The sequence below is a fragment of the Stegodyphus dumicola genome, chromosome 10, assembly GCF_044657685.1.
Source record: "Stegodyphus dumicola isolate Sdum_Otavi_A_Nest chromosome 10, ASM4465768v1".
Classification (NCBI taxonomy): Eukaryota; Metazoa; Arthropoda; class Arachnida; order Araneae; family Eresidae; genus Stegodyphus; species Stegodyphus dumicola.
The window spans coordinates 94,087,236-94,100,556 of NC_140777.1; positions in this window are offsets into that span (position 1 = coordinate 94,087,236).

Sequence of the window (13,321 nt, forward strand, 5' to 3'; positions counted from 1 at the left end):
TCTTCGGGAACATACAAGGACCTGACTCGGAACAGAGAGCTTACTAAAGCTATGTTCACTAATTGTGGTAAGTAGACAGGATACAGACGAAGGGTATACAAAACCCTTTATTTTTCTCTATATACAATAACTTCCGTACTTCGGAATACACTGACCCTCCACTCGGGGTCTAACGTAAAAAAGTATAAAAATAAAACTGAACTCTAATTTAACTTTAGAATAATACACGTGGAAGATTGGCCTTATAATAACAGGAAGCGTATGTAGCACAGAGACTGTGAACACTACAATACGTTTAATTTATCAAGAGGATTGAAACCTCTGGCCTGGAAGGCAAATAGCAACTGCGTAACTTCTAAGGTAAGCGGCCTGCTTCGAACTCACTGCTTCCTCTCTTTCGCTTGGCAAAAAGGCCACACTTAAATACTTGGCGTTCGCCAGACAAACTTTGCATAAAAACCTTCACGCTTATAATTCAGGCCGAAAGTAGAAAATAAGAAGTGATAGTAAAGATTTAAAATAAAATAAACGTTAGTAAAACTTAAGATCCTTACATACTTCCCGCCAGAGTTAATTAGTTTGAAACTGAGGTCTAAAACGACCTTGTTGAAAACTTTTAGCTCTAGAATCTAACGCGAGGCCAACCTTTTACAAACATAACTTCGTTAGAAACTAGAAAATTTAAAAGAAAGAAATTTGTTACAATAGCAGCTCCCAGGATATACAACAATCTTTTTTTTCATCTGTACTGCATCTAACCAGGAGCTTTTATTCAATTCCAGTTCCTTCCAGAGATCTGGAAGGAAAACTAGTTTAATGAAATGTTACACAATGACATGGCAAGTAACATATAGAATTATACTGCTCTTAACATTCTTATTTCATTCATGACTATTTTAATTATCTCTCCCCGTGCTCTCTGACATGTGTTGAAAAAGAACACCAAACACGAATGTGTTTCTGTCTACGTGTGCCACACTTCCTCCTACAATCAAAACACTAACGTGTTAAAATTCAACATAACGAGAGCTCTTAACACACCCTAATTTCAACTCTAAACCCTGAGGTACTATTCTAAAAGTGGCTAACTCTAAAGTGTAGCGTCAGAGAGCCTAACTACATCATTCAACCTTTACCACATATTCGCCATGATTTAATCTTTACAGTCACACGAATAACAAATTTTTAACATTACTTTCACTTTTACCATATCACGGTATTTCTTAACATTTAAAATAACAGAACATATCAACATGCCGTTAATTTTACAGATTTGAAAACATACATTAGTAGTACATTGTTAACTTCTATTCTTTTCAAAGCAAGTGCCAGTTCTTTCTACATTGAAATAATACATTTCAAAAAGTCTTTCAGACTAAAACTTGTCTCTTGCTAGAATGTTTTAAATAAAATTTATACAATAACATTTTTACAATATTTAAGTTTTTACACAACGCTATTATACATCAACTTTAGTTTTACGCGCGAGTAATTGAAAAACATAATAAGAAAATCGGTCACAACTCATTTCTCGCCCTTTTGGCGATAAAGGTAGACCTCGCATGAGGTAAAACTTTTTGAAATCTGCCACTTGCAGTAAGAATGAAAGATTAACTTAAGTTTGCAAAGTAACATAAAATTTTACTTATCTTTGTAATATTCGGACATCCTTTTCTGGGCCCAGTCTTTAAAGGTACTGCAGATAGTAGCTTGGTTTATCCTCCTTCTTGTACGGGCTCGCCCTTCAGTGCTTTCCTCTGGAAGCTTCCTTTTTTCACCAGTACGGCCACCCTTGAATACTTTCCTTTTCTCCTCTGCTTGTGGTCTTTGCCGTTTGATGGCAGCTGGTCTTGGCGGAACCGGGAAATTTCTTCCGTGTTCTTGCTTGGACCTCGTTGCTGGCCGTTCAAACTTTCCTTGAACTTTTTCCTCCGCCGCTGATGGCCCTTCCGCAGTTCGGCGACTTTTGCTGCGGAGAGTTCTGTCGGATGAGTAGATCTTCCGTTTTAAAGCCGGGTTATAGTTGCCGTCATTTCTCCTGGTCCTCTTCACATACGTCGTCCTTCTCCCTTCTTCATTCTGGGGGTGTTCGTGAACTCTGTTTTCTGGACGGTGGAACGGCTTCTTTTTCTTGTTACATTCAATTTTTCCGCGGGGCAATTTTCTTTTCACTTGTTTCTGTCTCTCATTGGCTTGCCCTTGTACTTGTCGTTTTCCCACCTCTGGAGCTTGTACCTGCGGTGTCTGCCGTGCCGGATCCTGCAAAAGATCTGAAAAGATTTGCATTTTATTACGATCGAAGTAGGGCTTAGTTTGATCAATGTTTGCGGAACAGGTTTCACCATTTCTGGCTTTTAACACTACAACAGCGTGAGTTATTTTTTCTATAACATATGGTCCTTCAAATCGTGGAAAAATTTGGCAGTTTTATCTTCTGGTGCTGAAGAAAGTGAATGCTTAATTTTTAAAACTTCATCCCCTACTTTATAAGTTACTCCCCGTCGTTTCAAATCATAATATAACTTCTGTTTTCTTTGTGCTACTTCCGTATTCTTTTTTTGCTTCTTTTATTAGTTTTTCTATATCACCCATTTTAAATTCTGGGGCTCTTTGTTGCACATAAAATAATTTATCTAACGGCGTTATAATCTTACTACCTAAAAATAACTCAGCAGGAGTTTTGCCCGTTGTATCATGTTTTGCAGTCCTAAGGGCGAAAGCAAATTCATTGACATAGTTATCCCAGCTTTTATGAAAATTTTTAACATAACTACGGATAATTTTCACTATATTTCTGTTGACCCGTTCCGCTATATTTGATTGCGGCCGATACGGGACCATTTTTAAATGACGTATGCCCAGTTTTTGGCACATGTCTTCAAATATGTTACTTAGAAATTGAGGACCATTATCCGATATAACTTTTAGGGGCGCCCCGTATTTTAAAATATATTTATTTAAAATAGAATCGGTAACTAATTTCGCGGAGGCTCGTTTTAAGGGAACAATTTCGGTCCATTTACTAAAATGATCAACCATAACAAGGAGATAGCGACTTTTATTTAACTGACTTTTTGGGAAAGGGCCCAATAAATCGATGCCAGTTATTTCATTTGGAAATTCGGATTTAATACTATTTAGAAACCCGGCCGGGCGGAAATTAATATAATTAACTGCTTGACATGTTGGGCAGGACTGGACATACGCCCTTGTTAACTTTTGCAGTTCAGGAAAGTAGACTGCCTCGCGTACGCGTTGGATAGTTTTTCGAATACCAGCATGAGAAGCTAAAGGGCTGTCATGGAGCTCCTGCAGGATATTTAATCTAAGACTAGCTGGGATAACAGGTCGAAATTCGTTGTTGGAATTCGTAGTTTTTGTATAAAATAATAGACCATCTATTAGTTCGTAATGGGCCGCCCTATTTCTTATCGCCACAATATCTTGGTGGCTAAAATTTCTAGGATCCTTCAAATACTCATAAATACTTCCAAACTCAGGATCCTTACCCAGTTCGGTTATTACAGTTTCTCGGGAATTTATTGTACACGCTGTCAGCATTGCCATCTTTACGGTATTGCCTTGTTCGTCTATTTTAACCCTTGATAGGGCATCTGCTACGATATTTTCCTTTCCAGGGGTATGCTTGATTACCAGATTATATTCTTGCAGCTTGAGTGCCCATCTTATTAACCTTGGGGATAAATTTTTCCCTGAGTACAATCTAGATGATCGCCGCATGATCAGAGTATACTGTTATCGGCGCCTTTCCAAAATAGACTCGGAACTTTTGCACTGCTAACAGAACTGCAAGTGCCTCTCTCTCGGTCGCGGAATAGTTTCTTTGTGTTTGATTTAAAGTTCGGCTAAAAAATGCAACGGGCTGCTGATTTTGCGAAAGTACCGCTCCTACCGCATAATCCGAAGCATCTGCTGAAATTTCTAAATTTTCATCCTTTTCAGGAAATTTCAACACAGGGGCTTGCGTTAATGCTTGTTTTAATTTTCGAAAGCACTATTGGCTTCGGCCGTCCACGAGAATCTTGCCTTTTTCCTTTTTAATTTTAACAATGGCTCAGCGATAGCCGCAAAATCTTTTATAAAGGACCTATAATATGAACAAAGTCCTAGAAAAGAAGAGAGCTTCTTTGCCGTGTTTGGAGTCGGATACTTTTGTACAGCGATTATTTTTGATTCATTTGTCTCGATCCCTTTTTGCGATATTTTGTAACCTAAATATTTTAATTCAGGGGCTGCAAATTTGCACTTTTCGACATTAACTTTTAGACCGGCCTCATTTAATAAAGAAAACACCTGTCTTAAATCCTGTATATGTTGGTCGAGATTATCACTAGTAATAATGATATCGTCTAAATAGATAAATGTGGACTTTCCAAGAACAGGTCTTAACACAATGTCCATGCATCGCTGAAATGTTGCCGGGGCGCCTGAAAGGCCAAACGGCATACGCAAAAATGCATAAGTACCAGACTTGGTTATAAAAGCAGTCTTAGGCACGTCCTCAGGCCTCACCCCTATTTGAAAATAACCAGTCGTTAAGTCTAAAGTCGTCATAAATTTGGTTGATTTTATGTTCCTTAAAATTTCTTCTATGATCGGTAACGGATATACCGGATATTTCGTTATGGAATTTAATTTACGGTAATCAATAGCGAATCTCCACCTTTTTGGATGCTCCAAAGGATAATCATTATTTTTCTTACATAAAACCACCGGGCTAGCATAACTACTTGAGATGGGCGTTATGATCTTTTTACGTAGCATATTGGTAATATGCCATTCTATAATTTTTTCCTTATTCTTATCATACCGGTATGGTTTTTGACGAACTGGCAATGCATCTCCGGTGTCAATACTATGGTTAGTAACCTGAGTAAATCCTGGAATATCACTAAATAACGAAGCAAATTCACTTACCACTAGTGGGATTCTATCTTGCTCGTCATTAGGCAGGTGGTCAAGATTTAACCTTGGCGGTTCAACCTTTTCTACACGCACTGGTTTCATTGTCAGCTTAAGGGACGCTTCATTAAAATCCAGTGTAGCTTGTGCGTCTGAAAGAAAGTCTATTCCTAAGATTAAATGTGCTTGCAGATTCTTTACTATAAAAAACATCACCTTTACTTGTTCGTCCTTGATACGGATATACAAAGGTACTTTACCTACGCACTTACATTTTTCTCCTTGCGCCGCTAACACTGTTGTATTATCCGCATTATATATGCGGTATTTGCGAAAATACTTTCTAAAAAACTCCTCTGCCACACAGGAACACTGCGCGCCGGTATCCAGGAGTGCGGTGGCCGGGATATTATTCACCAAGACTTCAATCTTCGGAAGACTCAAATTTTTCACCATTACTGTATTTATCTTGTAGGAAGAGGGGTTTTCGTGGCCTTCGGATTTCCGCACCCTCTCGTCAGCAGAAATCCGTTTTAGTTTAAATTATTTTTCCTTTCCGTGCTTTCCTTCTTTTTCCCCTGGCCTTGAGACTTTTTTCCTGGGTTGCTATGGAACTGTCGACGTTCGCCGGCTGTTTTTGAATTCTCGGGTTTCCTTGCCCACTGATTCGCTTTTTCTCCGTAGCCGTATGCTTGAGTTTGCTGTAGTCTTGGCGTACCAAATTGGTTTCGCTGTTGATATTGGCGTCTTCTTTCGACGTCCGCCGTTCTTCTACTTTCAAACTGGATTGCTAGCTCAAATAACTTTTCCAGTGTAGTCGGATTTCTTAATTCAATAAAGTCTTGCACTTGGGGAAGTAACCTCGGCAAAATCCCTTGAATTATTTCAGGATCCGGACGGTTTCCATACAAGAGCTTGAAAACGTGAATTTTTCTTAAAATAAAGCTCGAGAGGTTTTCGATTCTTTGTTGATATATACTAAAAAGTTCCGTTTCTAATTTCGCACGATCCCTTACAAGAGGGAAGGCTTTTAGTAGGGCAGTCTTGAAATTTTCGTAAGTATAGGTTGGACTTCCTGCTTGACCCAAGAGACTTCTGCCGATACATTTGAACCAGTTAAGCGCTTGGCCCCTCAAAGCGCTGGTAGCTAAGGTAACTTTTTGAAACTCGTGCACGGGGTAGAGCATGAACTGGTCATCCAATTTTTCCAAAAAACTGGTTACCGGTGAGTTTCCATTAAACGTTGCTTCTGGTTTCATCGAAGCGCGCATGGTCTGGACGATGTAACCGAATCCTTCCAGGGCGGCAGCTGGCATTTCTGGATTCTGAGCCGTTTCTGCAGGCAGCACAGGTTCTTCTTGAAACTCGGCCATGGTTATTCTTCTTCGTTGGGCGCCACTATCAGGTTCAATGTTCCTTCTAACCTTCTTCGGGAACATACAAGGACCTGACTCGGAACAGAGAGCTTACTAAAGCTATGTTCACTAATTGTGGTAAGTAGACAGGATACAGACGAAGGGTATACAAAACCCTTTATTTTTCTCTATATACAATAACTTCCGTACTTCGGAATACACTGACCCTCCACTCGGGGTCTAACGTAAAAAAGTATAAAAATAAAACTGAACTCTAATTTAACTTTAGAATAATACACGTGGAAGATTGGCCTTATAATAACAGGAAGCGTATGTAGCACAGAGACTGTGAACACTACAATACGTTTAATTTATCAAGAGGATTGAAACCTCTGGCCTGGAAGGCAAATAGCAACTGCGTAACTTCTAAGGTAAGCGGCCTGCTTCGAACTCACTGCTTCCTCTCTTTCGCTTGGCAAAAAGGCCACACTTAAATACTTGGCGTTCGCCAGACAAACTTTGCATAAAAACCTTCACGCTTATAATTCAGGCCGAAAGTAGAAAATAAGAAGTGATAGTAAAGATTTAAAATAAAATAAACGTTAGTAAAACTTAAGATCCTTACATACTTCCCGCCAGAGTTAATTAGTTTGAAACTGAGGTCTAAAACGACCTTGTTGAAAACTTTTAGCTCTAGAATCTAACGCGAGGCCAACCTTTTACAAACATAACTTCGTTAGAAACTAGAAAATTTAAAAGAAAGAAATTTGTTACAATAGCAGCTCCCAGGATATACAACAATCTTTTTTTTCATCTGTACTGCATCTAACCAGGAGCTTTTATTCAATTCCAGTTCCTTCCAGAGATCTGGAAGGAAAACTAGTTTAATGAAATGTTACACAATGACATGGCAAGTAACATATAGAATTATACTGCTCTTAACATTCTTATTTCATTCATGACTATTTTAATTATCTCTCCCCGTGCTCTCTGACATGTGTTGAAAAAGAACACCAAACACGAATGTGTTTCTGTCTACGTGTGCCACACTTCCTCCTACAATCAAAACACTAACGTGTTAAAATTCAACATAACGAGAGCTCTTAACACACCCTAATTTCAACTCTAAACCCTGAGGTACTATTCTAAAAGTGGCTAACTCTAAAGTGTAGCGTCAGAGAGCCTAACTACATCATTCAACCTTTACCACATATTCGCCATGATTTAATCTTTACAGTCACACGAATAACAAATTTTTAACATTACTTTCACTTTTACCATATCACGGTATTTCTTAACATTTAAAATAACAGAACATATCAACATGCCGTTAATTTTACAGATTTGAAAACATACATTAGTAGTACATTGTTAACTTCTATTCTTTTCAAAGCAAGTGCCAGTTCTTTCTACATTGAAATAATACATTTCAAAAAGTCTTTCAGACTAAAACTTGTCTCTTGCTAGAATGTTTTAAATAAAATTTATACAATAACATTTTTACAATATTTAAGTTTTTACACAACGCTATTATACATCAACTTTAGTTTTACGCGCGAGTAATTGAAAAACATAATAAGAAAATCGGTCACAACTCATTTCTCGCCCTTTTGGCGATAAAGGTAGACCTCGCATGAGGTAAAACTTTTTGAAATCTGCCACTTGCAGTAAGAATGAAAGATTAACTTAAGTTTGCAAAGTAACATAAAATTTTACTTATCTTTGTAATATTCGGACATCCTTTTCTGGGCCCAGTCTTTAAAGGTACTGCAGATAGTAGCTTGGTTTATCCTCCTTCTTGTACGGGCTCGCCCTTCAGTGCTTTCCTCTGGAAGCTTCCTTTTTTCACCAGTACGGCCACCCTTGAATACTTTCCTTTTCTCCTCTGCTTGTGGTCTTTGCCGTTTGATGGCAGCTGGTCTTGGCGGAACCGGGAAATTTCTTCCGTGTTCTTGCTTGGACCTCGTTGCTGGCCGTTCAAACTTTCCTTGAACTTTTTCCTCCGCCGCTGATGGCCCTTCCGCAGTTCGGCGACTTTTGCTGCGGAGAGTTCTGTCGGATGAGTAGATCTTCCGTTTTAAAGCCGGGTTATAGTTGCCGTCATTTCTCCTGGTCCTCTTCACATACGTCGTCCTTCTCCCTTCTTCATTCTGGGGGTGTTCGTGAACTCTGTTTTCTGGACGGTGGAACGGCTTCTTTTTCTTGTTACATTCAATTTTTCCGCGGGGCAATTTTCTTTTCACTTGTTTCTGTCTCTCATTGGCTTGCCCTTGTACTTGTCGTTTTCCCACCTCTGGAGCTTGTACCTGCGGTGTCTGCCGTGCCGGATCCTGCAAAAGATCTGAAAAGATTTGCATTTTATTACGATCGAAGTAGGGCTTAGTTTGATCAATGTTTGCGGAACAGGTTTCACCATTTCTGGCTTTTAACACTACAACAGCGTGAGTTATTTTTTCTATAACATATGGTCCTTCAAATCGTGGAAAAATTTGGCAGTTTTATCTTCTGGTGCTGAAGAAAGTGAATGCTTAATTTTTAAAACTTCATCCCCTACTTTATAAGTTACTCCCCGTCGTTTCAAATCATAATATAACTTCTGTTTTCTTTGTGCTACTTCCGTATTCTTTTTTTGCTTCTTTTATTAGTTTTTCTATATCACCCATTTTAAATTCTGGGGCTCTTTGTTGCACATAAAATAATTTATCTAACGGCGTTATAATCTTACTACCTAAAAATAACTCAGCAGGAGTTTTGCCCGTTGTATCATGTTTTGCAGTCCTAAGGGCGAAAGCAAATTCATTGACATAGTTATCCCAGCTTTTATGAAAATTTTTAACATAACTACGGATAATTTTCACTATATTTCTGTTGACCCGTTCCGCTATATTTGATTGCGGCCGATACGGGACCATTTTTAAATGACGTATGCCCAGTTTTTGGCACATGTCTTCAAATATGTTACTTAGAAATTGAGGACCATTATCCGATATAACTTTTAGGGGCGCCCCGTATTTTAAAATATATTTATTTAAAATAGAATCGGTAACTAATTTCGCGGAGGCTCGTTTTAAGGGAACAATTTCGGTCCATTTACTAAAATGATCAACCATAACAAGGAGATAGCGACTTTTATTTAACTGACTTTTTGGGAAAGGGCCCAATAAATCGATGCCAGTTATTTCATTTGGAAATTCGGATTTAATACTATTTAGAAACCCGGCCGGGCGGAAATTAATATAATTAACTGCTTGACATGTTGGGCAGGACTGGACATACGCCCTTGTTAACTTTTGCAGTTCAGGAAAGTAGACTGCCTCGCGTACGCGTTGGATAGTTTTTCGAATACCAGCATGAGAAGCTAAAGGGCTGTCATGGAGCTCCTGCAGGATATTTAATCTAAGACTAGCTGGGATAACAGGTCGAAATTCGTTGTTGGAATTCGTAGTTTTTGTATAAAATAATAGACCATCTATTAGTTCGTAATGGGCCGCCCTATTTCTTATCGCCACAATATCTTGGTGGCTAAAATTTCTAGGATCCTTCAAATACTCATAAATACTTCCAAACTCAGGATCCTTACCCAGTTCGGTTATTACAGTTTCTCGGGAATTTATTGTACACGCTGTCAGCATTGCCATCTTTACGGTATTGCCTTGTTCGTCTATTTTAACCCTTGATAGGGCATCTGCTACGATATTTTCCTTTCCAGGGGTATGCTTGATTACCAGATTATATTCTTGCAGCTTGAGTGCCCATCTTATTAACCTTGGGGATAAATTTTTCCCTGAGTACAATCTAGATGATCGCCGCATGATCAGAGTATACTGTTATCGGCGCCTTTCCAAAATAGACTCGGAACTTTTGCACTGCTAACAGAACTGCAAGTGCCTCTCTCTCGGTCGCGGAATAGTTTCTTTGTGTTTGATTTAAAGTTCGGCTAAAAAATGCAACGGGCTGCTGATTTTGCGAAAGTACCGCTCCTACCGCATAATCCGAAGCATCTGCTGAAATTTCTAAATTTTCATCCTTTTCAGGAAATTTCAACACAGGGGCTTGCGTTAATGCTTGTTTTAATTTTTCGAAAGCACTATTGGCTTCGGCCGTCCACGAGAATCTTGCCTTTTTCCTTTTTAATTTTAACAATGGCTCAGCGATAGCCGCAAAATCTTTTATAAAGGACCTATAATATGAACAAAGTCCTAGAAAAGAAGAGAGCTTCTTTGCCGTGTTTGGAGTCGGATACTTTTGTACAGCGATTATTTTTGATTCATTTGTCTCGATCCCTTTTTGCGATATTTTGTAACCTAAATATTTTAATTCAGGGGCTGCAAATTTGCACTTTTCGACATTAACTTTTAGACCGGCCTCATTTAATAAAGAAAACACCTGTCTTAAATCCTGTATATGTTGGTCGAGATTATCACTAGTAATAATGATATCGTCTAAATAGATAAATGTGGACTTTCCAAGAACAGGTCTTAACACAATGTCCATGCATCGCTGAAATGTTGCCGGGGCGCCTGAAAGGCCAAACGGCATACGCAAAAATGCATAAGTACCAGACTTGGTTATAAAAGCAGTCTTAGGCACGTCCTCAGGCCTCACCCCTATTTGAAAATAACCAGTCGTTAAGTCTAAAGTCGTCATAAATTTGGTTGATTTTATGTTCCTTAAAATTTCTTCTATGATCGGTAACGGATATACCGGATATTTCGTTATGGAATTTAATTTACGGTAATCAATAGCGAATCTCCACCTTTTTGGATGCTCCAAAGGATAATCATTATTTTTCTTACATAAAACCACCGGGCTAGCATAACTACTTGAGATGGGCGTTATGATCTTTTTACGTAGCATATTGGTAATATGCCATTCTATAATTTTTTCCTTATTCTTATCATACCGGTATGGTTTTTGACGAACTGGCAATGCATCTCCGGTGTCAATACTATGGTTAGTAACCTGAGTAAATCCTGGAATATCACTAAATAACGAAGCAAATTCACTTACCACTAGTGGGATTCTATCTTGCTCGTCATTAGGCAGGTGGTCAAGATTTAACCTTGGCGGTTCAACCTTTTCTACACGCACTGGTTTCATTGTCAGCTTAAGGGACGCTTCATTAAAATCCAGTGTAGCTTGTGCGTCTGAAAGAAAGTCTATTCCTAAGATTAAATGTGCTTGCAGATTCTTTACTATAAAAAACATCACCTTTACTTGTTCGTCCTTGATACGGATATACAAAGGTACTTTACCTACGCACTTACATTTTTCTCCTTGCGCCGCTAACACTGTTGTATTATCCGCATTATATATGCGGTATTTGCGAAAATACTTTCTAAAAAACTCCTCTGCCACACAGGAACACTGCGCGCCGGTATCCAGGAGTGCGGTGGCCGGGATATTATTCACCAAGACTTCAATCTTCGGAAGACTCAAATTTTTCACCATTACTGTATTTATCTTGTAGGAAGAGGGGTTTTCGTGGCCTTCGGATTTCCGCACCCTCTCGTCAGCAGAAATCCGTTTTAGTTTAAATTATTTTTCCTTTCCGTGCTTTCCTTCTTTTTCCCCTGGCCTTGAGACTTTTTTCCTGGGTTGCTATGGAACTGTCGACGTTCGCCGGCTGTTTTTGAATTCTCGGGTTTCCTTGCCCACTGATTCGCTTTTTCTCCGTAGCCGTATGCTTGAGTTTGCTGTAGTCTTGGCGTACCAAATTGGTTTCGCTGTTGATATTGGCGTCTTCTTTCGACGTCCGCCGTTCTTCTACTTTCAAACTGGATTGCTAGCTCAAATAACTTTTCCAGTGTAGTCGGATTTCTTAATTCAATAAAGTCTTGCACTTGGGGAAGTAACCTCGGCAAAATCCCTTGAATTATTTCAGGATCCGGACGGTTTCCATACAAGAGCTTGAAAACGTGAATTTTTCTTAAAATAAAGCTCGAGAGGTTTTCGATTCTTTGTTGATATATACTAAAAAGTTCCGTTTCTAATTTCGCACGATCCCTTACAAGAGGGAAGGCTTTTAGTAGGGCAGTCTTGAAATTTTCGTAAGTATAGGTTGGACTTCCTGCTTGACCCAAGAGACTTCTGCCGATACATTTGAACCAGTTAAGCGCTTGGCCCCTCAAAGCGCTGGTAGCTAAGGTAACTTTTTGAAACTCGTGCACGGGGTAGAGCATGAACTGGTCATCCAATTTTTCCAAAAAACTGGTTACCGGTGAGTTTCCATTAAACGTTGCTTCTGGTTTCATCGAAGCGCGCATGGTCTGGACGATGTAACCGAATCCTTCCAGGGCGGCAGCTGGCATTTCTGGATTCTGAGCCGTTTCTGCAGGCAGCACAGGTTCTTCTTGAAACTCGGCCATGGTTATTCTTCTTCGTTGGGCGCCACTATCAGGTTCAATGTTCCTTCTAACCTTCTTCGGGAACATACAAGGACCTGACTCGGAACAGAGAGCTTACTAAAGCTATGTTCACTAATTGTGGTAAGTAGACAGGATACAGACGAAGGGTATACAAAACCCTTTATTTTTCTCTATATACAATAACTTCCGTACTTCGGAATACACTGACCCTCCACTCGGGGTCTAACGTAAAAAAGTATAAAAATAAAACTGAAATCTAATTTAACTTTAGAATAATACACGTGGAAGATTGGCCTTATAATAACAGGAAGCGTATGTAGCACAGAGACTGTGAACACTACAATACGTTTAATTTATCAAGAGGATTGAAACCTCTGGCCTGGAAGGCAAATAGCAACTGCGTAACTTCTAAGGTAAGCGGCCTGCTTCGAACTCACTGCTTCCTCTCTTTCGCTTGGCAAAAAGGCCACACTTAAATACTTGGCGTTCGCCAGACAAACTTTGCATAAAAACCTTCACGCTTATAATTCAGGCCGGAAGTAGAAAATAAGAAGTGATAGTAAAGATTTAAAATAAAATAAACGTTAGTAAAACTTAAGATCCTTACATACTTCCCGCCAGAGTTAATTAGTTTGAAACTGAGGTCTAAAACGACCTTGTTGAAAACTTTTAGCT